This window comes from Sminthopsis crassicaudata, chromosome 3 (assembly GCF_048593235.1).
Source record: "Sminthopsis crassicaudata isolate SCR6 chromosome 3, ASM4859323v1, whole genome shotgun sequence".
In the NCBI taxonomy this organism is placed as follows: domain Eukaryota; kingdom Metazoa; phylum Chordata; class Mammalia; order Dasyuromorphia; family Dasyuridae; genus Sminthopsis; species Sminthopsis crassicaudata.
In genome coordinates, this window is record NC_133619.1 from 246,215,609 (window position 1) to 246,243,584 (window position 27,976).

The window sequence follows — 27,976 nt, forward strand, 5'->3', positions numbered from 1 at the left end:
TATAGATAGATAGAATAGAAATTTGTGGATGAGATTTATAATTCTCTCTTTCTGTCTCTCTGTCTCTATCTTTGTCTCTGTCTCTCTCTCTCTCTCTCTCTCTCTCTCTCTCTCTCTCTCTCTCTCTCTCTCTCTCTCTCTCTCTCTCTCTCTCTCTCTCTCTCTGTCTTTCCCTTTTAAGATCATTCTTCCAAAATGTAGTGTTCCTAAGAAAATGGAATCAGGAAAACCTGAGATCAAGTACAACCTTAGACACACAATAGCTATGTGATACTTGGTGTGAGAAGTAAAATTGTAAGGTTTTATTTCCACAATTGAAAGTTTCAGTCTCACAGGCTCCCTCTCCATTGCCATGTTACAAAAGAATGCGATATAAGTTTTAGGTTCAGTACATCCTCTTGCTGAAGAAAATTAAAGAATGCCTTAAGTCAGCAGAAGTAACTGCAGGTACTGGTTGGGTGCAAATGACCTGGGTTTTATGCTCCAGAAAAGCTAAATTTTTAATGGAACATGCTTAATAAGCCTTAGGTATATTAAATTCTCCTCCCTTAAAGAAGAGACATCCACTATTTTTGAACAGATGATAACATGGTAAAGGGAAGGGCAAACATGGAAACATATCAAGAAATATATGGAGTGGGAGTGTCATGAAATATTCAGAGCAGGGGATGAGGAGGCAGGGCAAGACTACAGAATGTAAGTGCTAGTTCTGGCCTCTGCAAACTGCATTTGTGTCCTCTCAAAGGGGTATATAATCTGCTTCTTGAGGGAACCATAATACAGTCTTCCTCCACTTACTCCAAGAATTTGGATCTGAGGTTTTTACTTCTAACAGTTGGCAACTTAGTTTGTTTGCCTCATTTTTTATGTGTTAAATATGGATGTTAATAGTATCTGCCTTCTAGGGCTAATGTGAGGATCACATAAGATAATATCTGTAGACTGCTTGGTATAATCCTGGCTTATAGTAAAGATTATATGAATATTAGCTCTTATTGTTGTTATTGATATTACTAAAAAATCTTGATAGAATGAGAGGATAAAGAGAGGAAACACCATAAGAAAATGGGGGTATCACCACTAATTGATTCTGTATGGGTATGTATGTGTCTCCATTCTTGAGAGACAGCCTGCCACAACATCTAGAAGTCTCTGAGTTCAAGTCTCAACTCGGAAACATACAAACTATATCACCTGTATTTATTTTAACTCTAATTTACCTAGGCTGTTATCTAAGACTATAAAGTAAAGACAAAGTTCCAACATCAACACCTTAGCCATTAGAGCAAGCTTCTTTATCTTGGAAGTTCCATGAAATCATAAAATGATATCTCTATATATTACATACATATACAGATACATACATGTACATACATATGTACATGTATGTATCTGTATATATATATATACACCTAACACATCTATATATTTATATTTTCTGACTATTAATACAGAAGGAAAAAAGATATGTGATAACTATCTAGTTATTAGTGTAAGCAAACTAGATTATTTATTTCTTTTATTCAGATCTTACATTTTAGATAATGTTTCCCACCTTATCCTCCAAAATACAAAGTGAGGTTGGATTTTGGGTTCTATATGATTCTATATGATTGAACTACCCATTCCAGTGTTTATGTGCATGTTTATGCACAATGTTTACTTGTAAGGAGAAGTAAATGATGTCCTTCTGTCTCAAGTCAAATCTGACTTCTTTTCATATCTACATAAATACATAAGCCTGATAATATTTTGAGCAGATATCAGGACTGCACAGCTGAACTGGTCACCTTCTACTTGGTTTTCTTTAATGTGTTCAGAGGAGTCCATATTAAGAAAAAATTCACAGTTTGATTATAAACATTTTTTTTCTCTTTATGCCTTCTGTTTCTATATCATTCAAAGGTACTTCATTGGCATTAAGTTAGTTAATGGCCTGGAAAAGAATGTAATGTAAGCTGTGAGAAAACTGCAGACCATATAAAGCTGAGAGGTATAACAACTGCAGAAATACATTTTTAAAAATGCATTTGGATTTGGACAACTAGGAAAATTTATTTAGCCAAGAGAAGATGATACACTTATGGATCCTCAGTAAGGCCACAGAAAATAATACCAATCAGACCCAAAATTGTAGGTTGGCTATCTTGAAAGTATTTATGAAGAAAGCTTTGATAATAACTAGCAGAGAGTTGATTCTTGAGCCTTGATGTAATGCTATATAAAAATAAAAAGGCTAGTTCTATTCAAATGCATAATCTTTTAAAAAGAAGTTCATGCAGGGTAAGATAGGTTCTAGTAGTAATTATAGGCTGAGTGGAGAAAGACCACAGCTGGAGTTTGGAGAGGATTCAAGTCACACAGTGACAATGATACATGGTCTTACAAATACCAAGGCGGGGACAAAAACCCAACACTTAAAGAAAATAAGCAGTCGAAGCCTGGACCCAGATGAAGAACTAGATAAGGTTTTATAAGGTAACATTAAAAATGTTCTTCTTTCCAGTGTTGCTAGGTCTCATAATTCTTAGTCTGTTAAAGAGGAAGCATCCAGCAAACAGGGATAATAGTGGAGTCAAGAGGCAGCCAGTTAGCATTTCTTGAGGGCCTGCTGTGTGCAGAGTATACAAATAGTCTGAAATGCTATGGGACTAGAGCTGTATGTATCTAACATAGAGCAAAAAGGGACTGTGCTCAGGTGCCAGATTTTGGGGCGATGGGGTTCACTTCCTTTCTTCAATGAATACCATGCTCACAATGTATTCTACTTTCAATGTAACCCCTCTCCCACCATCCCTAGCAGACAAGAATCATGATGCTCCTTTCTTAAGCCTATTTCTCCCCAGAAACCTCCCCCAAATGAAGAGGACAGGTTTCCCTGATTCATCCAAATCCTCTGAGCTTCTATCACTGCCTTAATCTCAACTTAATTGGTCTCAGGAGCAACAATTCTTATTTTATATGAGTAAGATAGAAACGAGACAGGAAATACCATCTCTTGCACTTAACCAGAGCTAGAGGCATTTATATTCAAATTGGAAAAACAAATTAAAGTTAGATAGAAACACAGATAAGCAACTGAAAACCAACATACCAAAGGAAAAAAAATGTACCTTTACACAAACTGAATTCATGATTATTTAGAGGTACAGAATGAATGGGTTGTATTTAAATTAATCTAGAAAGGTTTCCCAGAGGTGAGATTTCAACTGGGCCTTCAAAGTAATAACAGAAATGGATTAATTGGAAGTTGTAAAGCACCTAACAATTACACACCAGCTGATGTAAATTAAACATTTTCTCTTCTAAAAAAAAGTAATTGATATAAAGAATTGAAGAAGAAGATATTATAAATGAAGGGACATATCCTCTACGAGAGGAGGGAACATGGTCTAGCATCTTGGAAATAGTATGGTATGAAGGAAAGACTTGAAGTTAAGAGAAAACAAGGTTTAAATCCTGAATCTAAGAGTTTAGGTCTCTGACCATGAGTAAATCACTTGGTCTACTTTAGCATCAATTTATTGATCTATACAATGGGCACGATGCTATCTCTAATTTTTGAATCACAGATATGGCTATGCATTTTTTCTTCTTTTAGACTGCACATATGATTCACTGATAAAGAGAACTCCTAATATTAAAATTTCTTTACCAATTCAGACCAGTTCTTTCTCTGAAATTTCTAATCTTACAGATTTTTCTGAGATTACTGAGGATGACTTGCCCTGGTCTCATAGTCAACATGTGTCAGAGATGGGATTTAAACAGGTTTTTCTGATTCTGAGGTTGTGGATACAATTGGGTGGATAAAAAATGTCACTTGTTGAGAGAACATAGTGAAATAAGATGCATGAAGCATGCTGCAAACTATTGAGCTATATATGCCAATATTATTATTTGTGTTTCACATAGTATCACAGTGCTTTCCATATAATAGACACTCAAATACCTTTTGAACTGAAAAGCTCTTACAGAAGCAGGATTTAGCCAATTGAGGTAAAGGGACAGTGATGGAAGATTTGAGTGCTCTGATGAAAAATTTTCCAAAGAACCAAAGAAAAGCTCAGAGATCAGTCATGTGCTTTGATTTGGTGACTAGTGAAGGTTTTATTTGAAATTTCCTTGGGATAGATTTAGGGGATTCAATTAGATGGAGTGGGCATTTCATTAAAAAATGAAAGAATTGAGATGCAGAATGCAAGCTCTATGCACTCATCCACCTTTCTCTTTATTCTTCAATGATCTCTCCTGTTCATACCCTTTCATTTCCAGGAGATCTAATGTTTGAGTCCTGATAATAGCTCCAGTCCATTTGAATAGAAAATATGGTTTCCTGAGTTTTAGGCAGCCAAAATTAAGGTAAAAGGGATGTCTATGCTGGAGAAAAAAAAAAATCTGCCCTAGATAAAGTATAATATTTATGCATTTAGGAGAGATAATAACTCTAGAGGTTATCTGACCCAACCTCCTAATTTTACAGATAAGGAAAAGTCAGACAGTTTGCCCTCAGTCCCAAAGTAGTAAGTGGCAGAGAAAGAACTTGAACTCTAGTCCCCTGGCTTAAAGCCTGGCAAGCTTCCATCATGGTACAGTGACTCTCCTGAGGATACACCCTGGAAGAGTTCAAGCAGTTTAAATAATTTGCAGCACCACTAGAGATGTCAGTATTGAGCTTTTTAAATTCTCTGAGGGAAGTTCACCTCAGGCCAAGTAGGACTGTTAGCAGGTCTCTTGCCAGACTTGGTAAAAATACAAAATTGAATTGTTAAGGAAATAAAATTTCTACTTCAGATTTCGATTATTTAAAAGTATGGTATCTTTTCTCTAGGACATCCTTTTATCACTAGAGATGCAGCACATTTTACAAAATGTGTGTATGTATACACCCACACCCACACCCACACCCCCCCACACACCCACACCCACACACATATATTGTCTCCCCTAGGAATTTGGTTAGCTTCATTGAGAAAAAATGGGGGTGTTATCTGGTGAAAATTTGATAGATATAAATTTGTCAAGCTATTATAAGTTTGTAATTAAACAATTTTTTTTTTTTTTTGCTAATGGTTTCAAAGTTCTTTTGAGCTAGCTACACATTTGTTGCTAAGCACTAATCTTCTCTGTACATACTATAGGTCCTTAGGTTGAAAAGGGGTAAGAGTAATAAAACTGGAAACCTTAGTTCAAAATCTGCCTCAGAAACTTACTTGTGATATAATCCTGGGCAAGACGTTTATCTTTCTCTTAGTCTGTTTCCTCATATGTAAAATGTACCTGATTCCCAGGTTGTTGTGGGAATATGATAAAATAATATATATATATATATATATATATATATATATATATATATATATATATATATATATATATATATATATATATATATATATATATTTTTATATACATACATATAAACTATTACTAGCAAAGTAACAATTTGTTAACTAGTCATACGCCAAGAGATGTCTGATGCTAAGGGAAGTCAACCTCACGAAAAACCTAATTTCTGCTATTTTCAAAGATCACTTAACCTTTGTGCCTCATCTGTAAAATTAGTTAAGGAGTCTTACAGCTTTAAATCTATAATTCTGTGATCCTGTAATTAATTGACCACATATTGGTCATATCCATGTCCCCATCTGCTCCACCTATCACCTTTTCATTAATCTTTGTACCTTCCCAGATTGTGAATATATTGATTCATAACAACAAACCTAAAACTAATACTAGTCCTATGAAATATATGACTTGGCTGGCTGCTGAATGATTTACCTGTTCTTCCTGAACCATCTCGACCAGCCCTATCAGAATTTTAAGTAAGAATATTTTGTCCCCAGATAGAGCAAAAATCCCTGTTCAAGGTAAACTACGAGAAGCCACGCAGTTGAATGGGAGGAAGGTGACACTGATGGTGAAACAAAGCTACTGGGATACTCCATGTATTGAGGCTAGCATGACAATCTCTTCTTAAGGGAGGATGTTAAGCTTATACAACACACTAATGAAATAGCATTGACAAGTTTATTTTTTTAAAGATTAGGATATTTTGGTACTCCTAAATAATATTTTGTTTACTAGAAACTTGTTTTTCTCTCTGATATGCAAACTCTCAAATAATATTTACCTATATTCAGTTTGCTTTCTCTCTCATAACAAATCCCCAAGATATTAGTTTGCCCCAATCCTGATAATTAAATTGGTCATCTCTAGGGGACCTATCCAAAATTAGAATTTAAGAATTCACTTTCACAAGAATATTTCGCATATCTTCCTCTCCTGCAAGAGCACATCTTCCTTTCTGCTGAATGGATCTGTGTCTCTGTGATCTCTAATACAATGCTGCCTTTATGTGAGTTATACTTTTGGTGTGTATGCCTGAGTTGTGTGTCTGCTTCCTTTTTTCTCTCTTCTCTTCCCCATTGCTTTCCATAAAGCTTTATTCTCAGCTGACTCCCAGGGTTTTACATGCTATTTTCAGCACCTGAACTCATTAAGGGATTGTTTTTCTTGGTATCTCTGGTTGGTCTACTGGTCTTTCTTAAAGATAAACTGGTATCCATATGAAGAGTTAATCTATTGACAACTGTACCTGTACTGGCAGGTTTCTATGAGTCCAATTGTAGAAATGATCCTTCCAAGAAGGATTTCCTTTTAATAGAGGATGGTCACAAAATACTTTTTTATACTAATTCTGTAATGTTGAGCAAGTCATCCCAAGTCCTTGGGGTTTAGTAGCATACATCTGTAATATGAATTGGTTGGACTAGATGATTTCAAAAGTTATTTCCAGCCCAATTGATCAATGACCCTAGGAATCCAGGAAAGTCACATTTTCTCACATTCATTTTCCTCTTCAAAAATATTTGATAGTTTTATTCACTTTAAAACTGATATAAATCTCTGTTTATAGAATATAATGTTTCTTTTATAACATGATCTCTAAATTCCTTTCTAGATCTAAATTCTAGCCCAAAATCCAAATAAGCTTCTGTCATGTTCCAAAAATAAAAAATAATCCAGTATTAATGGCTTATTTGCATGTTTCATTGTTTAAAATATGAATTAAATACAGCAAACAACTTAAAATTCAAATAGAAAAACAAGTTTTCTTTTTAATTCAAAATGTTATAACACCAAAAAAAGAAAAATACAACTTTCACCACTGATTCCACAGTTAAAAACAGACACCTAAAAACATGACAAATTCCATGCTAGGCACTCCAAAGTGTTGATAGAAAAATATCCTAGAGGAGTTTAAAGTTGTTGCTCAATAACAGGATCTAATGTGAAAATTCTCTAAACCCTAAAGCACTACAGAAGTATAAATAGTAGGAGGAGAGCAACATCCCCCTCTAGGGACAAATTCCCAATAAGACTTGCACTGGAGTTAGGTGCTCCAGAAGATGACAATTACTACTGAAGAGGCTCTAGAAGTAATTCTGAAAAGACTGGATTTTCAAGTCCTTTCATTTGCTGGTGATACTGATGTGCTCCCATTAATATAAACAGTTAATTGAATTCAATTAGTTTTCAGAAAATAGTATTTTGTAAGAGAGCATAGTAAAAATAGCTGGTAAATAAAACAAACAAACAAACAAATAACTTTGGAGTGCATTTTCCCACAAATACATATACAATCCAAGGGAGGAATGAGCTTAAATTTATAGTGTAATGGTGGTGAAACACATTCATAGAGAACTGACATGGCCAACTGTACTATTTGAATTTCTTTCTTGAATTCCTAATTCAAATTGTTTATTTTCCTCTACATCTAACTAGGTTCTTGTTTGTGTTTGGGGTTAACGGATATATTGTCTGGTACTGATCCATCCTTTGAGTTGGTATGATCAATGCCCATAGGAAATGTAAAAGAAAGAGAGAAATTAAGGGGATTCTGAAAGGCTTTAGTTAGAATCTTCCCTTAGGGAAGAATATACTGCTATATTGATGAGGCTTCACTTCTGCCTGGGTCTATCACTTGTCTGAAAAGTGCTAAAATGTCTCCCCTTTTAAAATCTTCCAGTGATGTAGTCAGGTTATTTGGTTAGTTGATTATGTTATTTTTTTTCTTGATCCAGTTTAAGAAGAGTTAATGCCTAATGAAGGGATAAGAGAAGCAAACAGTTTTATAATCAAATGGTGGATTGATTGATGGAGGCTGGGGGGAATTCCTTTTCTTAACAGTGATGGCTGTATTTACTGTTGCTGTTGCTACTATTGTGGTTTTGTTGGATTTTTAAAATTTATTTTTTATTTTTTTACTTGGTGAATCATATTGGGAAGGAAAAATCAGAACAAAGGGAAAAACTGTGGGAGGGAAAAAATAGAAAAAAAGAAGGGAACATGGCCTGTGTTGATTTATTTTCAGTTTCCAAAATTCTTTTTCTGGATGCAGATGGCATTTTCTTTCCAAAGTCTATTGGAATTGCTTTTCATCACTGAACCTCTGGGAAGTACCAAGTCTTTCATAGTTGATCATAGCACATTTTTGCTGTTATTATATAAAATATATTCCTGATTCTGCTTTTTTCACTCAGCATCAGCTCATATAAACCTTTCCAGGCTTTTCTAAAGTCAACTTGTTCATCATTTTTTATACAACAGTAATATTCCATTACCTTCATATAGTACAACTTGTTCAGCCCTTCCCCAGTTGATGGGCGTCTACTCATTTTCCAATTCTTTGTTATCACAAAAAGAGCTGCTACAAACATTTTTTGCACATGTGGGTCCTTTTGTCCCTATGATTTCCTTGGGATACAGACCCAGTAATGGCACTACTTGGTCAAAGAGTATGCACAGTTTTATAGTCCTTTAGGCATAGTTCCAAATTGCTATTCAAAATGTTTGGGTCATTTCACAACTCCCCCAATAATGCATTAGAGTCCCAGTTTTCCTACAACCCCCTCCAAAATTGATGTTTTTCTTTTTCTGTCATTTTAGCCAGTCTGAGAGGTGAGGTGATACTGTATGTTGGAAATTTTTAGGGTTAATATCATGTTGTTCTGAGTAAAGGGAGACCTGCTCCTGCTAGCTGTAATATGGTTACAACTAAGCTCATGATCCAGGATTTTGCTCTCTCCCAGGAACTGGGAACATGATCTTAATCTTATTCTTGGTTATCTTAGACACCGGAAGAATGGTTTTGACATTAAACATTAACTCTGTCATTAAAAGAAAAAATAAGAAAAACACATCTCACAAAAAAACTCCATGAAGCAAGATTGTCTTATAACTATCTTTTTTTCCTATTAAATAATATATAAACTTTGGTCTTGCAATTAATAAGCGGACTTCTTCAAGAGCTACCTGCCTGGCCTTGTTACTTCTTCCACAACACCTGGTTACTTCCACACCTTTGCTGCTGACAGCAACCTCAGAGTTGTTTTAATTTGTATTTCTCTAATAAATAGTGATTTAGAGCATTTTTTTTCATTTAACTACAAATGGCATTAATTTCATCATATGAAAATTGTCTGTTTATATCTTTTACCATTTATAAATTCGGGAAGACTTGTATTCTTATAAATTTGATACAGTTCTTTATATATTTTAGACATGAGACCTTTATTAGACACACTGGCTGGAAATATTTTCCCTCAACTTTGTGATCATCTTTTAACCTTGTTTCTATTGGTTTTGTTTGTGCAAAATGTGTTTAATTTAATGTAATCAAAGTTGCTCATTTTGCCTTTCTTTAGTTTCAAATTCCTCCCTTCCCCTTGCTCTCCTAATTTGTTTATGGTATCATCATTTACATCCAAATCATGTACCCATGTTAACCTTGTTTTGGTATGGGATGTGAGATGTAGTGCTATGTCAAGTTTCTAACACATTATTTTCCAGTTTCCCCAGCAATTTTTGTAAATGTGAATTCTTATTCTAGAAGTTGGTGTTTGGGGGTTTATCAAATACTAGATTACTATAAGCATTGATTATTCCACTGATCCACCACTCTATTTCTTAACCAGTACCAAATGATTTTGATGACTGTTGCTTTATAACATAGTTTTATTGTTTGGTACTGCTAAGCCACCATCCTTTGTATTTTTTTTTTTCATTAATTCCCTTGATATTCTTGACCTTTTGTTCTTCCAGATTAATTTTGTTATGATTTTTTCTATAAAATAATCTTTTGACAGTTTGGTTGGCATGGCACTGGACAAGTAGACCAATTTAGGCAGAATTATCATTTTTATTATATTAATTTGGCCTACTCATGAGCAGTTGATATTTTCCCAATTGTTTAGATCTGACTTTATTTGTATGAGAAATCTTTTGTAATTGTGTTCATATTGTTCCTAGGTTTGTCTTGGCAGGTAGACGCCCAAATATTTTATTTTGTTTTCAGTTATTTTAAGTATAATTTATCTTTCTATCACGTGATGATGAACTTTGTCAGTAATATATAGAAATGCTGATGATTTGTGTGGGTGAGGTTTCATTATTTTGATAAAAATGAACATTAGAGCCTAAGGGGAAAATATAGTAAGTTTTTTTCTTTTGATTTTTAAAAATCATTCTTGCTTGTCCAAACTGTGATATCTTTTAGAGTTAGTCATCCTATTTGGGCACTGGCCCAAAGGCAATTTTGTATAAAATTTGCATGGCTGTATGAATTACATAACTTATGGGTAGAATGCATCTTAAAGACATTGTTGAATTCTAACTGCTTCATTAACATTCTCTTCTTCACTAAATATTTTTAAATGTCATGGTTTCAAGGCATTGTGGTTTATACAACAATAGTCCACTTTACACTTTGCCATGCTAGAGGTCTTACAAAGAAAGAAATAGCAAGCCTAGATGAGGGAATAAAATGTAGGAGATACAGGATAAGGAAGTATCAATAGGATAAGACAGTAATAAATGTCACCTTAAATATCATCCTAAATTTGCTAGCCTGGGGAGTTAACAGGGCCAAGAATGGTGGTGGTGGAAACTTGATTTTATTAAACTCTGAGACTAGAGTTCAAGACAAAAGCACTTGAATGGAATCAATGAAAAGTGACACTAGAGAACATACATTTAAGAATCTGGATTTCAAGTGGTATTTAGTTGTTATTGTGTCTAAGAATGTAATAAAAAAAATATTTTTAGGAAATTACTGAAAAAAATGTGGCTAGTAAGTAAATTTAGCTCACAAGCTATTTTATAATGTGTAATTTTTATGGATGGAAAGAAATAGTGTCCTGATAATATTTAATGAATATATTAAAAAAATCAAGACAATGTTGATTTTAGAGATAAAACATTACATAAAATAAGAAATATAAATGATTTTGCTTTAACATTATGTAAGATCCTAAAGGTTGAGTCTACTATGTTACTGCCTCTAAATCAATCAATTCCAGTGGCTCCCAATCGCTTCCAGGATTAAATATAAAATTTTATTTGTTGTTCAAAGACCTATATAACCAAGACCCCTTCTACCTTTCTAGTCTTCTTCCCACAAATCACTCTGGCCTTCTGGATATTTCCTGAACAAGATATTCCTCAAGACTAAATATTTTTAATAGCACTCCCTCATATCTAGAACTCTTTCTTTCTTTGAAGTTTTGGCTAAAGTTCCATCTTCTGTAAAAAAAAAAAATACTTTTCAGATTCTCCTTAATGCTAGTGCCTTCTCTCTATAGATTATCTTCAATTTATCCTGAATGTATTTTGTTTGCACATAGTTTCTGCACATTGTCTCCTCCATTAAATTGTGACCTCCTTGAAGGAAGGAACTGTTTTAGAATTTTTTTTTGTATCCCTACCTCTTAATATAGTGTTAGGAAAATGTCAGGTGCTTAATAAATGCTAGTTGATCAACCATCTGTTGTTCAAGAACTTAAATTCAATTTGATAAATAATTTTAAGTCAATATAGAGACTAAAAGAAAAAACTAACCTTGCTCTCAAAAGCATACATTCCAAAGAGGACACAATGGATAAATAGACAAATTTAAAGAGAAAAAAACCTTTAGTATCCAAGGGGTTTAGAACTAATTTCTTTGAGAAGCAACTTCTTTGTTGTCTCTTGGAGAAAACCAAGTATACTGAGAAGTCCAAGGGAGGAGGGGTGTATTTCTGGCATGCAGGAAGCCTATTCAAGAAAAACAAAAGAGTTTTAACTATACTGCCTTCAAAAGAACACAACTATCATAAGTTTATTTTGGCTCTGTGCTTTAGAATTGAGGATCCAAAGTCAATAAGGAAAAAATGACTGCCCTCAAGGAGTCTAGCTTACCATGTTTAAACAGTGCTTACAGTAATATAGGATATATCATTAAAAACAAATCTAACTATACTAAAATGAAATGCTATACTTTTCAGTAACTTTTGTATTAAATACTGAAGAATCTGCTTGTTTTATAGCACTAGTCAAGATCTAGGAGGGAAAACTAATTCTAAAAATTTTGTAAATACAACACATTTCTAGCTCAATATTTTTTTTAAAAATGTCCTCTCCTCAACTCCTTAGTAGAAGCAAAAGTAGTTTAATAAATGAAGTTAGGATTTCTAATGATTTGTTTCTCATGAATGATTATCCTCCACAAACTGTATGCTCTAATCACTATAAAAAAACCCCAAAAATTCATAATATATTGTTGAGTGTACACTTGCATTTTTGCTCATCTAAAGATATCCAAGGGTTAGAAATAACAGCTTCATTGCTTTATGTCTCCAAACTGAGGGAATGCTTATTTAATTATATACCTGTTTTCTGAAAAATTTTGGTATGAGAAAGAGCATATGAACATTATTAATATTAAAGGAATTGATTAGGGGAAGTAGCTGATAATTTTGATGAGCTTATTGGTAGAAATGGCTTTGTTTGGAATCTTTGATGGTCTATTTTTCTCCTAATAGAACCCAATATGACCACTCACATTGTTAAGAAAAAAAAAAAAAAAAAGATATGAAATGATTAAGCTGCAACTCTGAGGAAATCAGGAAATAAAAGATACTCTCAGATAAGCATTAACCTAGAATGTTAAAACCTAGAGTAAATATTCTATTTGGACTGATCAGGTCTCCCGATTTTAGGTTTCAGTGAATTCATCCTGCTTGAATGTTACAATTTCTATAAAAATTGTGAACTTCTCTGGTTGAGTTTCACTGCTAAGTTCTCTTTTTCAATCATGTAGCAAATATATTAAGGAAAAGGAGATCCATCACAAACAATATGTTTATCAGTACAAGTGAGAGGAAGGTTGTAAGCTCACTTAGGATCAAGTCTAGGAAGGAAGAAGTAAGTAGATCCTGCAGCCCCTTAGGGTTATTGCAAATATTACATGCAAGGAGATGTTCCAACTACATGGGAAGGCAGAGCTGGACTGCTGAAGACTATTAGACTACTGGACAAAAAAAGAAGGGGAGTGTTGAACAGTGGTACAGTCTGGTAAGGAAGTATTCCCAAATAGGTACTACCATTGAATTGTAAATTATCTCCTTTGGACAAAGGACTACCCTAATTATGTCTTTAGTAAGAATGCTTGTAAGAGGGCTCCTTCTGGAATTATAACATACCACCCTTTTTTGTTTAGGATCCACACAGAAAGAACCAGATGGATGAGAAAAGCAGAATGTTCTTTGAAAAGCAACTCTACCAATAGCAGCCTCAAAAGTCACATTTTTAATTGTCTTAATGCAAAAAATAAACAACAACAACAAAACCCAAACAACCCTTAAGTCAAGGAAAAGAAATACTGACTAAATATGAAGACCAAGGAAAATTTGGTGACTTTATAGTCCCTGAAGCATTTAACTCATTTTGGGGCTTGGAGCTTCAAGTAAATGTATTCTATGACCCCTAGAGACAGAGGACACTAAAGAAAATTTCATTATTTTTATGCTTTTTTCATTCTGAGTACAACAAATACTAATTAAAATGGGCACTTCCATACTTACAGAACAGAAAACAAAGAAGATTGTACTTGAAATTGTGGCTCTCTTTTATGCTCTGTATTTATTTCTCTTTAATGTATAATAGATTCAACATTTAATTTTCAAAACTATTCTATTTGTCTATGATTATAATCTTCCTTCTGTGCAAGTTTTAAAAAGATGTTGTAATGAACCTGTTTTGTCTTTTTTTCTCTTTGCTAGTCTCTAACTCCCTAACTCTCACCCCATACAAGAATAAGAAAAAAATAAGAAAGGACTATATCAAATATGCAAAAATAACTAAGAAAATGTCTATATTTGCTTTATCTAAAACTGTCTTATTTTTCAGCTTGAATCTGTCATCACTTTGTCAGGAAACATGTAGTATGATTCTTCAAGAAATTATGTTTGATCATTGCATTGTCTAGAGCTCCTAAGACTTTCAAAGTTGTTTTTTTTTTATTTATAATTTTGTTGTTATTGTATAATATGTTCTCTTGGTTCTGCTTTTTCCACTCTATATTTGTTCATAAAAGACTTCCCTGAATTCTCTTAAAGCAACTCTTTGATCATTATTTATCGCAGAAAAATTTTCTATCACTTACACATTTTTTATTCAACTATTGATGAGTACCATGATAATTTCCAGTTATTTCTTATTACAAACAACAACAGCAACAAAACTGCTTTGGTATCCTTTGGTTATCAAATCTAGTAGTGATATCAGTGAATCAAAGGGTATGACATAATTTAGTGAATTTTAACATGGTTCCAAATTACTTTCCAGAGTGGCTGTACACAATTCCAACAGTTCATTAATATAATTGTTTTCACACAGCTCTACCAACATTTGTCTTTTTTTTTTTTTTTTAATTTGTGTCAATGCAATGGAAATAATTTAGACCTCAGGATTGTTTTAATTTGCATTTATCTGGTTATTTGTAATTTGAAATATTTTATATAGTTATTACAGCTTATTTTTTTCTTTTAAAGTCTTCATATTCTTCCACTGTTTATTAGAAGAAAGCTTTTATTCTTATAAATTGAAATCAATTTCTTATAATCTTTGGGTATGAAATCTTTATAATAGAATCTTGCTGCCAACATTTTTTTTCCAATTACCTGTTTCTAAGTGTATTCTGCTAAATCTTTAACCACATACTCTTGGGAAAGTTTACACACACACACACACACACACACAGAGAGTTTATATTCATGAAACACTTTTAAGTTCAGACTATTTTCTCCAACATTTTCTTAAGTCATGACAATTAACAACAAATGCCTCATTTGTAGCATTTTCCCTATAAATGCTCACACTGAAAATTTAGCCTCTGACTCTCAGGAGTTGGCAAGAGCTGGTTCCAGAACATTCTTGCCAGTTTTCCTTTCATTTTAGTTTTATTTATTTTGTTAATGCAAAAACTTCTTAATTTTATGTAATCAAAATAACATTTTACCTTATGTAAGTTTCTAATTTTTGTTTGGTCATGAACTTTTTTTTCCCTATCTAAATGTTAGGATTACAAGGTGAGAACTTAGGTTGTCTGGACAGTTCTCTGGTTCAGAATTCACACCTTTAGTTCTGGCCTTTAGGGGGAGTTTACACCTTTAAAAGGAGTTCTGAAAAGGAGTTTACACAACCTTTAAAAGGAGCAAGTTCATTGGTTGAAGTAATTTTCCCACAAGCCCCTGAGTTCTCACATGCCCCTTTAAAAGGAGCAAGTTCATTGGTTGAAATATTTTCTCACAAGCCCCGTTGAGTTCTCACTACAATCTCTGCTAGGATAAAAGAGGAGGGCAGGAGTGCAAGGTGTTAGTCTACTCTGGGACAGAGCTGGGACGGCACTTTGGAAGGAGAGTAGTCTGGAAAGACAAGAGCTGGAGGAGATTGAGAGCTCCCAAGAAACCTGCATACAGAGAAAAGGATTCACAGAGAAAAGAAATCTCCTCCCAGAGAAGGATTCTAATTGAAGAGATGACAGGATCTTTACATTTTGGCGCCCAATGTGGGGCAAAAACTTTTGCTTATCCTGACAAGAACTTATTCTGAGCCCTTCAGAGGAGCTAGCCTGGACCTTCACAATTTGGTGCCCAAACAGGGCAAAACATGATTTCTATCCTTTCTTTTATTTATAAATTCAAGTTTTATGTCTACTTCAGTACTCATTGTCAATTTATATTATTATACATTGTGAAAAATTAATTTATACCTAATGTTTGCAAGATTGATTTTTAGTCTTTCTACTAATTTTTGTCTCTTAGTGAGATCTTATACTAGTACCTGGAATTTTGGGATTAACAGAGCACTAAATCATTTTCTTCCTTTGCTTCTTCTTTATATTTTATATAAAATCCATTCCACTGATTCCACCTCTCTATATTTTAACTATTACCAAATCATTTGATAATTACTGATTTGTAGTTCACAGTTTTAAATCTGATACTACTATATTCTGTTTCCCAATTTTTTCATTATTTTTCTTTAGATTTCTTTTATTCTTGTACTTTTTGGTCATAATTATTTGATAGTTTGGTATGACACTGAATAAAATACTTAGGCAATGTTTTTTACTATATTGACACAGCCTACTCATGAACAATTAGAATTATTACAATAATTTACACCTTTTAAAAAATTACCATAAAATTATTTTGCATCTATATTATCTCTTGTACATCTAAGTAAGATATTTTGTTCTTTCTTCCTTTTTCTCCCATTCTCTTTAATATAGTTCCCTACTCCTTCCACTTCCTCCTTTTCCTAAGATCATCAAAACAGAATATCTTTTGATTTTCTATTTGGTTTATACAACTCTTTATTATTCTTGGCAATATCATAATTCTGAAAGGACACATCCCTTCACAAAAGGGAAACAATTTATTCTCATATAGTCTATTTATATTAATAAAAACTGATGAACTTTTCTGTTTTTTTAAATACTTGCATTTGCTTTTCAAAATCTCTCTGCAATTTTACCTCTTCTATTAGAAATGAATTACAAATTATTAAAAATCCTCAATCTAATTTAAATTTCTTTCCCCCAAAAAAGATTATACTCATTTTTCTTGTTGGTTTAATTTTGGTTATAATCTTTTTATCTCTTGCTTCTTGGAATATTCTAGACTCTCCTCTTCATTAAAGTTGAAGCTACCAAATCTTGTATGATCTTGACTTTAATAAATGAACTATTTCTTTTTTTAGCTGCTTTCAGTATTTTTTTTTAAATTAAAATCTTTGAGTTTTAGCTGTGGGATTCCTAGGAGTTTCCATTTTGAGGTTTCTTACAGGAGGTGACAAGTATAATATTTCTATTTTTATTTCTTAGTCTAATAGACTGTGAAAATATTCATACCATTTTAGTGAAATATAGTATATTGGCTTTGGGGAGATGGTTATTTTAATCTGATGATTATCATATTGTTTCTTCTTTACCTCTGTTCTAGATTTATTGTATGGATTTTGTTTTCGTATCCCTTGGGGTCTCATGGAGTCATTGCTTCCTGTCTGACCAATTTGAATTTTCAGGGAATTTAGTTCTTGTGTAAGGTTTGTCACTATTTCTTCAACAATATTAATTCTTCTTGTCATTCTTTCCTTCCAATCTGTCATTTCCTTTATCATTACATGCTGTGTCTCTGCTTTCATTTCATTCAGGCAATTTCATAGCTGTGGGAAAGACATACCTTGCTCTGATGCTTGATCTGAACTTATTATGAAGTTACTTTTTTCTCCTGGTTTTAACATTTGCTCTTATCTTAGTTCAAACTATTTCTGAATTATATTCAGGATTTTCTGTTTTTTACATCTCCATCCTTGATTTCTGTATTGGAATTTTATATTTGGTTGAGATTTTCTTCCCTCACATTCCTAAGGTAAGGTAGTCAGTACTTGCTTCTTTCTGGATGCATTGGCAATATTAACTCCCAATCCTACTCCCTTCCTCTTCTGTAGGAATTATTCAGTTGGGGCTTAGCCTTTTGATACCTTTACCATAGTTTTGGTCTTAGCTTCTTCTTTGTTTCCTTCCTAATTCTTGCACAGTTCTAAACCTAGACTTAGTTCCTTCTCTTCTGTAAGCCTGATAGACCTAACACAAGTTTTGTTGAGGATGCTGACAGCAGACCTCCTGTAAGATCTTAGATGCTTTGCTTCTCAGGTAATTCTCTGATCCTTTCTGGCACTACAGCTCAGACATGGGATGTTTAGGTGTTGGGTTACCTGGGAGCTATACTACCTGAGTCTGGGCATTGGGTATCTGGTACAAATCTTTCTCTGCTTCCTGGTGTACCTTAAGTAGATCTTTCCAGACACTGTACAGTGAGGTTTTTTGGATGCTGGTTTGGCCCTTCTCCTACTACATTACTTTTGGGGTTGACCAGGTACTAAGAACTGTGTATCCTGAGAGTTGATCCTATCCCCAATTCTGCTGTGCCTCAATGAACACTGCTAAAGTTTAGCTCCCTGGAAATTCAACTACGTAGGTTTTGTTTGTTATGCTACCTGGGGCTGGTATCTTGCTCGGGTCTATGTTTTTTCTTTTGTCTGCCCAGGTTTATGTCTCTGATTATAGCTTTTTGCATGAGCCTAGAAGTCTGTGTAATGTGAGACTAGATGGAGCAGCTGATATTTTCTTTTTTGGTTTTTTTATTAATACTTCTATTGGTGCATTTTTAATTTTTGGAAAGAAACCTGACCTTCTATAGATATTAACACTCCATCATTTCCCCATATTTGTCAAGGGTCCTTTTTTTTTAATGGAAATTTTCTCAGTCTTCCTGCCCTCAGATATTAGATGCATTTGGTGAACTGTGGAAGGAATGAATTAGATTCTGGGCTTCCCATCCCACACAGATTGGCACATCCTCAAAGGGTCCTCATAATGGAGGTTTTGACAGACATCAATATAACTATAACTTTTCTGGTGTTCTATCAGAATCTTAATATCCATATTGCAGATGTGCTGCTAAAATACATTAGACACACTGTGTTCAGGTGCCAAATTCTTTTTTTTTCCCAAGTGACCCTTGGAGGTATACTTCTGAGGGTCCTCTAATGAAAGTATTGCATTCTTAGAGGAAATGAGATACATGAACCCATAGCTATGTATGAGTATAGGTAGGAAAAGTAAAGTAAAACTGAAATAGTTACTTTAGCAAAGTTGCAGAATACAAAATAAATGCACATAAATCATCAGCATTTTTATATGTTAACAACAAAGTTGTGTATGTTAACAGCAACAATAAGTGATACAAAGAGAAATTCCATTTAAAATAACTGTAGATAATATAAAATATTTGGGAGTCTACCTGCCAAGGTAAAGTGATGAACTACATGAACACAACTACAAAACACTTTCCACACAAATAAAGTCAGATCTAACGAACTGGAAAATAACAAGTGCTCTTGGGTAAGCAGAGCTAATATAATAAAAATGACAATACTACCTAAACTATTCCATGCCAGACCAAACAAACTCCCAGAAAGTTATTTTACAGATCTAGAAAAAATAATAAGAAAGTTCATCTGAAAGAACAAAAAGGTCAAGAATTTCAAGGGAATTAATGAAAAATGCAAATAAAGGTAGTGTAGCTGTACCCAGACCTAAAACTATATTAGAAAGCAGCAATCATCAAAACCATTTGATGCTGGCTAAGAAATAGAGTAGTCAATTAGTAGAATAGGTTACATTTACAATATATAATACTCAATGACTATAGTCATGTATATAATCTTTGATAAACCCAAAGACACCAATTTCTGGGATAAGAATTCACTATTTGACAAAAATTGTTGGGAAAATTAGAAATTCGTATGACAGAAACTGGGCATTGACCCACAACTAATATGATATAGCAATTTAAGATCGAAATGGGTTTAGTTCCTATAGTCCTCTCTCTTCATAAAGAGATTTAGACATAAAGATTGTTATTATAGGCAATTTAGAAGAACAAAAGATAGTCTACCTCTCAGATCTGTGGAGAAGGAACTAGAGTACATTATGGAATGCAAAATGGATAATTTTGATTATATTAAGTTAAAGATTTTTGTACAAACAAAACCAATGCAAATAAGATTAGAAGGGAAACAATAAACTGGGAACAATTTTTTCATTCAAGGATTCTGATAAAGGCCTAATTTCTAAAATATATAGAGAATTGACTCAAAGTTATAATAATTCAAACCATTCTCCAATTAATAGATGGTCAAAAGATATGAACAGATAATTTTCAGATGAAGAAATTGAAACCGTTTTAGGCATATGAAAAGTGCTCTAAATCATTTTTGATCAGAGAATTGCAAATTAAAACATTTCTGAGGTACCATTACACCTTTCATATTGACAAAAATGACAGGAAAAGATAATGATGAATGATGGAGGGAAAATTGGGACACTAATACATTGTTGGTGGAGTTGTGAGCTGATCCAACCATTCTGGAAAGCAACTTAGAACTATGCCCACAGGGCTATCAAACTGTGCATAACCTTTGATCCAGCAGTTTCTCTAAGGGCCTGTATTTCAAAGAGAACATAAAAAAAAAAAAAGAAAAGGACCCACATGTGCAAAAATATTTGTTGCAGCCCTTTTGGCACTGGCAAGGAATTGGAAATAATTGAATGCTCATTGGCTGGAGAATGGCTAAACAAGTTATGGCATATGAATGTTAATGAAATAGTATTGTTCTATAAGAAATGTTTGACAGGATAATTTTAGAGAGGCCTGATTTAGAAAGGATGATTTTAAAGACTTACATGGATTGATGCTAAATGAAATGAATAAAACCAGGAGAACATTATACACAGCAACAGCAAGATTATATGATGATCAATTCTGACAGATGTGGCTCTTTTCATCAGTGAGGTAATTCAGGTCAGTTCCAATGATCTTGTAAGGAAGAGAGCCATCTACACCCAGAGAGTGGGACTGTGGGAACTTAGTGTAGGTTACAACATAGTATTTTCACATTTTTTGTTGTTGTTTGCTTGCATTTTGTTTTCTTTCTCATTTTTCCCTTTTTGATCTGATTTTTCTTGTGCACCATGATAATTGTGGAAACATATATAGAAGAATTGCACAAGTTTAACATATATTGGATTACTTGCCATCTAGGGGAGGGGATCTGGGGAAGGGAAGGAAGCAAATTTTGAATACAAGGTTTTACAAAAGTGAATGTTGAAAATTATGCATATGTTTTGAAAATTAAAAAGCTATAATAAAAAACTGAAATAATTAATGCTACCCTGAATATCACACAAACATATATTCATTCCCATCTATCTGCCACTTTGGTTTTGGGAAAGGAATTAAGAGAACAGTAAGAAGTATTCACCTCAGAAGTAGAGAAAAAAAAGAGAGACACAGAAAAAAAAAAAAAGAAATACATCCTTATTCCCCATTATCCTTTATTCTTCCATATCTTATTCATGAACTTGCAGAGAACGCTACTCAGAGAAGGGGTTTCAATTTAGTGTTTTGATACTCTCATCATCCTAACTATCCAAAGTGCAGGCAACAACAATATCAACAACATCATATATTCTAAGTAATATGTATAGTCTAGGCACTTTAAGAATTCTGATATTTGGAGGATGAAAATAAATTGTAGAGGAGAGATTTGAAGGAATCTTCACTGACCATTTAATAACATTGCTTTGGATGTAGATCAGTGCAATTTTCATCAAAAAACAGTGGGAGGATGCAGATCTTTTTTAACAAAAGGGGTTGGGGAAATGGATGCTCTCTTCAGTCATTTGGATCAATGGATAATGTTATTTTAAAGACAAATTCAGTTTGTTTTAAAATAAAATAACACTAGCCATTTGGGAAAAAAATAGTACAATATATCGATCAGGAGACTGTGGAGATATCCTAGATATGTGTTCAAATCCAGAGTTTGTAACTTACTATCAGTATGGTCTTGAACAAGTCATGTTGTCTTTTTTGACCTTGTTTCCCTAACTGGGAAATATGAGTGTTGGATTAAATAACTTCTAAGTTCTCTGTCAGCTCTAAAGCTTTGATGCTCTAAATATTTAAATACTACAGTTTTTGACTACATAGTGACCCTTTTCTTTATGATTTTATTAATTCCTTGGTTTAATATTAATTCAGCAACTGCAAGTGTTTCTTATTTTCCAAGTACTTATCCTAAGCACAAACAGAAAACAAAGGTTAGGAAGAGCATAGTCAGAATTCCAGTGTTTGTTAGGGTTTTTTGATTTGTTTTTAATATCTGGCCACTCTTTCTAAGATTTGCATTAACTCAATTTTAAAGAGGTATACAACTAGAACAGAGCACGAATTTATCTACAAGGTAACTTTGCAGTAGGTTTCAGTGTCAGGAAGAGTAGTTTTCACTGTTAGGTTTGAAGTCTGCAAGCTTTTTGGATTTTTCTTTGGAACAGATTTTCTAAGCTTACTTCCCTTTCCCTCTTGGATCACTAATAGCTTTGTTATCAATTGGTAGGGATAGTTCAACAACAGGGAATTCAGCCCCACCATCAAAATGACTGCCACTCGAAAACCCCATTCCCCTTCCATGGAACTACTTACTGAGCTTTCTATCTTATTGATTCTATGTCTCAAACTCTGAAATTGATTCCTCCCTCCGAGTATATTTATAGATCTGTGAAGACTATTGATTTTCTTCTGTGTGTCACAGCTCTTTAGAATTTTTCCCAAAACAAGCACAGTTTCTGAAATTCAGAAAGTGCCTGGGCTGCTGTTACAGCTGTGTTGTGAAGAAAGTGAATGATGTTTGAGTTGAGCCAGACAAGAAACATCTTTTGAATTAATTTAGAATGTTAATAAAGGATTTATGAGATAGCTTAAATTGTGAAAAAAGATACTCAGCATGGGGCTTGTGTTACCATTGATCTTTCAACATCACTTTTCTTTTTTCATTTTCTTTGATTAGTACTAATTCCACAGCTTCAACTAAATTGACCTCACCATCAAACACAGTTAGGCCAATTATAGAATATGTAATAGCATATTCCACAATAATGATTTGATTATTTAAGAGGTTCAAATATTTCAATTTTTCAAAAGAGATATATATTGTAGTATAAAATCCCTCTGGTTTGGGGTGGGGGGAGGCTTTGATAGTCATAAAACTAAAATACATCAACATGTTTCTGTAAGGTGTATGCCTTCTCTTCCTGTTGTCCCCACCAATGTTGTTGTTATTGTTGTTGTTGTTGTTTTTTAACACCTTTATGTGGAAACTTCTATATCATCTTCTTGTATGTCTGAATTTGTAACATAAGCAGATTCCTAGCACCCACTATGTGTGATTTTGGAAACTAATGAGATATGCCTAAGAACTGAACCCTCCATATAAAACTCATAACTCTTACCTGCTGATCTTGGTTGTCAAAATGATGAAGGACCTAGGTGCCCCTCCTTGTGGACTGAAAGAAACAGAAAGCTTATGAACAAGGATGTACCACATTAAGAGGGCAGCTATCCATTGCTGACTCCCTTCCTTCTGTTGTGACTTCAAGAGAATTGCACCTCAGGTCTGGTGATTTCACTGGCTATATTCTTGGTTTCCTTTGTTCTAAATGAATCCTTCAAAAACAACAATTACAGTATATTTTTATTGATGGATTTTTGTCTCAACATCATAATTATTTCTTAAAAACAAGAAAATATAATATTGCTTCACTTTTACCATGTTTCAAAATGAATTGTTCTTTAAAACAAATCAAGAAAAATGTCCCCCAACTTTTTTTTCTCCCCCCACAATAATGACCTATAATATCATTATAACATTCCATCTTAATGCATGGTTGTATCATTGATTGGCCTATTCAACTCTAGATGACTCAGGCCTTAAATGTTCTCATGAATTAAATTATTTCCAACAAAATTCCATTGCTTTTAGCATTCACTGGACAGCTTACCTGAAACCTCCTTAAATATCAAGGCTACTACAAAGAGGACTTGATATAGAAACTGGGTTTGATTTGACAGGTGATATTTTTTCCAGTCAACTATTTTATGAGAAGTTTGGGGCATTTTTTAATTCTTAAGATCAGAGATCAAATTGTCCCATGTTTATCTTTCAGGTTAAAAGTCAAGAAATGTACACCTTTTGAGTGAGAGGAGAGAGCAGAGTCAAGAATGTGCTGATGTTAATTCAACCCAGAATTTTAAAATTTCAGTGTGTTTATATTTAAAAATCAAATGCTAAAAATCAGGGCTTGATTTATATTTTTCATTGTCTAGTCTTAAATCATAGAGAAAATGTCAATGATGCAAGTCAAACTTAAAATTTGGGGCACACATTTTTTTCAGAAAGGGTTATTAACCCTAAATTGGCACATATGACAGTGATTCCTCTTTAGATTTCTTCTTCTATTATTTGTTGATTCACAGCATAGCTGATATTTTTATCTTCCCTTTCTATTTCATGATACAACCCTTCAAATATCTGAAGACAGTTATGGTGACTTGTCCTCTGCCTAGTCATATTTTCTGTTGGTTAAATATTTCAAGTTTTTTCATAAGACATTTTCCCCTAGTGTCTCATTACCCTGTTCATCCTCTTCTTGATACTAACTAGTCATTCAATTCAGTAAAGTATCCTACTCTGCCAATAGCTTTTGGGAAATTGACTCTGTCATCTAAGCAAGATGTAAAGGAACCCTTTCAGTTTTGCATTACCTACAAATTGAAAAAGCTATACAGATCTTAATCAAAATCATTAATAAAAATGTTAAAGAGCATAAGGCTAATGAACATTCCTGGGGCATTTGGCTAGAAGCTTCTTTCAGGTTTTACACAATTAATGACTATTCTATGAGACCCATCACTCAAATGGGTCTGAATACACTTAGATGTACTATCATTTGATTCATCTTATCACTAAGAAAAATTCTGTAAAGTGCATTGCTGAAATCTAAGTACAATATATCTATAGCATTCTGATGATCTACTAGTGACATTCCTTCAACATTTCCATGGATCAATAATCTTCTCAATCTTCCATTGATGCATATGACGACAATCTTGTCCATATCTACCAATTCATCTTCCACAGATGATCCATCTAATGGGGGAGTTTCTATGGTTGTCTTGATATTGGATAGATATAATAAAAATAGTCACCATTTATTAATATCAGACATTATTTTAGGTTCTGAGAGCAAAAAGAAATTGTTTCTGCATCAATGAACTTAGAATCTATGCAGGGATAATAAATCTATGCAGGGAAGGAAAATAGATGAGACAGTTTGGCTACATATAGATATGAGCAGTATATATCAGTGAAGTCAAACTGTTAAGCCACAGTTCTCTTTTATGTCCTGACTCAGTTTCCCTAATTATCCTGATTCAGTCCTGCCTTGGTTTCCCTACTTCTCAATTCTGCAAAACCTCCCCTCCTTCTTTAACAGAATACTTAAGAGGGATAAAAGATCTTATGTTTTAGAAGAATGCCTCTCCCCATCCCAAGCTATCAGAATATTAGATACTGTCTTATCAAGATGCCTCTCCCCTTGTCTGGGGTGCCTCCCCCTGATTATGTCATCCCCCTCTCAGAGGCTCTTCCCACCCTGTCAGAATCCTGCTCTCAGAACCCTGACTCTGCCCCTGCCTTAATCTACCCCCTGAGTCTGAGCCATGTGTATATAGATCATTGAGAACTCACATTGTTTGCTGGATTCTTGGAGATGATAGTCTCATTCAGCCTTGGGACCAAACCATGGATCCATTTGGTCCCAGCATATCTCTCTATTTAATAAATTATTAAATACTCTCTAATCTCTATCTAGCTCAGTTTCTTCAGCATTACAAAACAACTAGAAGCAGATCCTGTGAACTGCATATTGACTTAAGAAAATCACAAATTTACAATATGGTATATTGCTTTTTAATAAAATTAAAATTGTGTGTGTGTGTGTGTGTGTGTGTGTGTGTGTGTGTGTGTATGTATGTAAAGAGAGGATATGACCATATAAGTAAATACAGAAGATAGCTCTACCTATTTAGCTATACATAAAGGAAATAAAAAGTAACTTGGAAAAGTTGGAACACTAGCAGCTGGATTACCTTAAAAGGCATCATGCATGCAAGAGCTCTTAAGCTATACTTTGAAGGATACAAAAGGTTTATATAAATGGAGGTGACAAGAAAGTGGTTGGTGATATGGGACTGGAGCTCATAATAAAGTTTGAGTGAAATTACAAATGTAGCATAATATGTACCAGCAACATCAAGTTTGACTAGGAATGGATCACTGTGGACTACATAATGACCAAGAAAACCACAAATTAACAATATCTTTGGTGTGTTATTATCTAGTGAGGGCAAATGAATTATTCCCATATATAAGAAAAATATAAGTGAGAATATGAGGTATCAATGAAACGAAAAGGACAAAACATTGGGATTTAATTCTAGCTAAGAGAATTATAGGGGACCCATGTAATAAGTTAACACCTTAATTTGGTTTAGAAAGAAAAAACAGAAAATAACTATCAATCAATCTATTGACAAGAATTTATGAAACACTATGTGCTAGGTACTGTGCTAAATATTGGAGATAAAAATAAAAAACAAAAATGGTCATACTAAAAATAAAAATAAAAACAGGTGCAATTCCAAATTTACCTCCCAACAAGTGAGGGGATGAGCCAAAATGATCTGTGAGACAGGTATGTTTTCCAAAGAGGAGGCAAATATTTTGCTAGCAGTTTCTACTACATTTATCACTACCTAATATAAAAAGGGATTTTTCTACAAAATTGGATGCCCTTTGAAAAATAGTCAGGGACCAACGAGTCAGAATTAGGAGTATGCTCCAAATGTTTACAGAGCTCCATTGCTGTGGTAATGTGAAAGAACATATTTCTCAAATAAGATTGGCTTTAACTTCAGGTAGGACTAAGCTTAATGAGTACCACCTGCTCCTACCACATGTTTCTTACATTAGAAGATGGGGAGGCAAACCAGTTTTTACTGATAGTTTAAAATCTGATGCTTTCCTGTTATGTGCTTGTTTATCAACATAATGGAAAACAAGTTGCAATTATGTTCATCAGAACTTAGAAAATTATTGATAAAGTTGGTAAAAAGTAAAAGGTCTCATTTGGCAGAGTCTTCCATGGTTGTTTCCTATCACCATGCAAATAAATCTTTTTGTTTAAAAAAAGGTTTAAAAATATAGGAGTCTGTGTTAGTCAGCAATCAGGATGAAAACCATTTGTTGTTTTTTAGTCATAAGACATAAAATTCCATATTCTAAATACCACCCTGAGCCACATTTTATTCTTAGGAAATGTCATCTTCATTCAAATGAACTAAGACTATATAATTATTTTTCCATCTGAGAGTCAGGATAAAACACACATGTAAGACATTTGAAAAGGGAGGGATAAGATACAAATAAGCAACCACATAAACATAAAGGGAATTTTAAAAGTAATCTTGAGTTTTTAAAATATATAATACGCAATACATTATCAGAGATGGAAAAAGAATCAGATTGAAGAATGTTGCTCTTCAAAACCTTAATGATTCAACCATAGAACTTAAAGGGAAGAAGAATCTAAGGGATCTCCTATATCTTTTCTTATTTTTACAAATTAAGAAAATGAGTTCTAAAGAAGTTAGCTGTCTTGCAACAAGCAAATCACAGAACCTCCTACATGAGATAAATAATCTCTTAGAAATGGAGAGTTGTGTGGTGGTGGGTAAGGAAAGGACTGGAGTAAGAAAAACACAGGTTCTCTCCTCTAACAATAGTCTCATATGCGACTACCTTAACTCTATATCCCTGGCAACACTTGAAGATTTTAAGTTGTCAAGCAATTTCTGATCTATCTTAGAAAAGGGAGGTTTCTCACTGACTATTCCCTGAAACAATGTAAATATGATTTGGGTTTTTAAAAAAATCACTTTCGGCCTAACAATCCACACAAGGAGTAAAAACAATAATAAAGGATAAATATTGTTTAGATCAATGGTCTCTAAAGTGAAGGCATTTATATTACAAAGAGAATATGGTATAACCCAAATCAACCAATGAGAAAGTGAGAAAATAGACAACATCCCATCATGTCTCTATTTTTCCCCACTCTTATACCTGG

The 27,976-nt window shown here is 33.6% G+C and overlaps 1 protein-coding gene across 1 annotated transcript in view; it reads right to left on the reverse strand.

Moving 5' to 3' along the window:
* Positions 1–27,976, reverse strand: part of LOC141561151 (rab proteins geranylgeranyltransferase component A 1-like) — a 163,242-nt gene that overhangs the window by 49,280 nt on the left and 85,986 nt on the right. Inside the window, exon 3 of the mRNA XM_074300322.1 lies at positions 23,240–23,293. The gene's annotated coding sequence lies outside the window, so the exon portion shown is untranslated. The remainder of the gene's footprint in view (positions 1–23,239; positions 23,294–27,976) is intronic.